The sequence below is a fragment of the Triturus cristatus genome, chromosome 1_1, assembly GCF_964204655.1.
Source record: "Triturus cristatus chromosome 1_1, aTriCri1.1, whole genome shotgun sequence".
In the NCBI taxonomy this organism is placed as follows: domain Eukaryota; kingdom Metazoa; phylum Chordata; class Amphibia; order Caudata; family Salamandridae; genus Triturus; species Triturus cristatus.
Window position 1 is genome coordinate 756,194,140 of NC_140579.1, and position 2,500 is coordinate 756,196,639.

At 63.6% G+C, this 2,500-nt stretch overlaps 1 non-coding gene and 2 pseudogenes across 1 annotated transcript; all 3 read right to left on the reverse strand.

Moving 5' to 3' along the window:
• The window catches only part of LOC146871010 (28S ribosomal RNA), an 8,147-nt pseudogene extending 7,810 nt beyond the window's left edge, over positions 1 to 337 (reverse strand).
• A 454-nt stretch (positions 338 to 791) lies between these two features.
• LOC146871011 (5.8S ribosomal RNA) lies at positions 792 to 945 on the reverse strand. The gene has a single exon (XR_014959687.1). It is a non-coding gene; the product is annotated as a 5.8S ribosomal RNA (ribosomal RNA).
• Positions 946 to 1,733: 788 nt separating this feature from the next.
• The window catches only part of LOC146871012 (18S ribosomal RNA), a 3,377-nt pseudogene continuing 2,610 nt past the window's right edge, over positions 1,734 to 2,500 (reverse strand).

The following is a 2,500-nucleotide window of genomic DNA, read 5'->3' on the forward strand; positions in this document are numbered from 1 at the left end:
CCCGTATTTAGCCTTAGATGGAGTTTACCACCTGCTTTGGGCTGCATTCCCAAGCAACCCGACTCAGAGAAGACCCAGTTCCGGCGCGCCGGGGGCCGCTACCGGCCTAACACCGTCCGCGGGGTGAGCCTCGATCAGAAGGACTTGGGCCCCCTGAGCGACACCGGGGAGTCGGTCTTCTGTACGCCACATTTCCCGCACCCGCCGCCGGGCGGGGATTCGGCGCTGGGCTCTTCCCTCTTCACTCGCCGTTACTGGGGGAATCCTGGTTAGTTTCTTTTCCTCCGCTTAGTAATATACTTAAATTCAGCGGGTCGCCACGTCTGATCTGAGGTCGTAGTCGGATAGAAAATGCCGGAGCGTTCGGGAGGGAGCCGGGGAAGGCCGGGCACCCCCTGCTGGAGCAGGGGATTGGCCTGGCGTAACCAGCAGCGCGCGCCCTCTTTCCCCAGATCGCGTCTGGAGGGGTTTCGTCCCTTGCCGGGAAGACGGCCGCGGAGGAGGGCGTCCGAGGCACCTGCGCGCGGGCAGCCGGTGAGACACCACGGACAGCCACGCGTGGCACGCAGCCAGGTGCCCCAGGACGGGTCTGGGGCGGACCGGTCGCCGGGCCCCGTTCTCGGGGGGCCAGGTGCGCCGGCGACGTACCTCCACAGCAGGACCCGGCCAGGGACCCTGCTGACGGGCGATCGGGGGGTCTGACCTTCTGGGAGGACGAAGGGGAAGTGGAGCTCACCCTGCGATGGCCCCAGCCGCGTCCCGGGGAAGCCCCGGGGCGATTGACGATCGAGCGACCCTCAGACAGGTGTAGCCCCGGGAGGAACCCGGGGCCGCAAGGTGCGTTCGAAGTGTCGATGATCAATGTGTCCTGCAATTCACACTAAGTCTCGCAGCTAGCTGCGTTCTTCATCGACGCGCGAGCCGAGTGATCCACCGCCAAGAGTCACAGGCAACTTTTCCAAAACGTTCACCCACCTGCGGGCGCAGGAGAGGCGGGAGGAATGCGACGCCGTCCGTCTGCCGCCTGCGCGGTGAGACGGCACGGGCGCCCCGTTCAAGGCTTCCCCTCTGGGAGTCAGACAGCACCGTCGTGGGGGGAAAAAAACATTGCCAGGCGCTCGGCCCGGGAGCCAGCCCCCACCCGCCCGGGGGGCGAGGGAGGGGGCTCCCAGAGCGACGGGAGCAGGCAGCCCCGCAGCCGCCGGTCCCTCCCGGGGTAACCCGGGAGGGACCGCGCGAGTCTTCAAACCCCTCAGCCCGGCCACACGGGTCCCCTCAGCCCCTTCTCTTCCAGGCCGCCCTGCCGCGCGAGAAGGGCCGCTCCTCGGATGCCCGAGACCCGGTCAGATCAGGCCGGGTCTCGGGACGCCTGGAGGGCCCAGCCGGCGCCAGGGCCTTTTTTCGAGGGAGGGGTGGTGCCAGCCAAGAGATGCACTGCCATTCGGTTCCGTGCCGGGTGAGCTTGGGTTCCGTCTCAGAGAGGGACAGGGGATGGGGGCCGCCCCCCGTACCCGGTCCCTCACGCGTCAGTCGGGCCTTCCCCGGGGGGGAAGGGGCCCGCCAAAGTCCCGGTCCTAAACCCCGGCGCCCCATGCGGCCGCGGACCGCTCCGCCGGCCGGGGCGCGCCAGGGCAGGGCCAGGCCCTGTGCCTACGGTGCGTGCTCACAGGAGGCGGGCCGAGGGCTTCGGGCTGGCGCCGTCGGTCGCTCGGGCCGCTCCGCCGTTAATGATCCTTCCGCAGGTTCACCTACGGAAACCTTGTTACGACTTTTACTTCCTCTAGATAGTCAAGTTTGATCGTCTTCTCGGCGCTCCGCCAGGGTCGTTGCCGACCCTGGCGGAGCCGATCTGAGGACCTCACTAAACCATCCAATCGGTAGTAGCGACGGGCGATGTGTACAAAGGGCAGGGACTTAATCAACGCGAGCTTATGACCCGCACTTACTGGGAATTCCTCGTTCATGGGAAATAATTGCAATCCCCAATCCCTATCAAGAACGGTGTTCAGCGGGTTACCCGCACCTGTCGGCGAAGGGTAGACACACACTGATCCGGTCAGTGTAGCGCGCGTGCAGCCCCGGACATCTAAGGGCATCACAGACCTGTTATTGCTCGATCTCGTGTGGCTGAACGCCACTTGTCTCTCTAAGAAGTTGGAAGCCAACCGCTGGGGGTCGCGTAACTAGTTAGCATGGAGGAGTCTCGTTTGTTACTAGCGCTGATAGTTAGGTCTCGTTTTCCCTGTGTGTGGAACAGCCTTAAGATCGCTGGCTGTGAAAGTGCCTCTTTTAAAGTCTCTGTCAGCCCAGAGTTCACACTCTCTGGGATGGTGGTATATCGTCCGCCGGGCAGTGACGTGCTGTTCAGAAATACTTTTTCGGATATTGTCGGCACCTTGATCACTGACTGCGCCAATTTTTCCATACTGGGTGATTTAAATCTGCATTTCGATACACTGTCAAGTCTGACAGCTCGTACCATCTCTTTGGACTTAGAGGC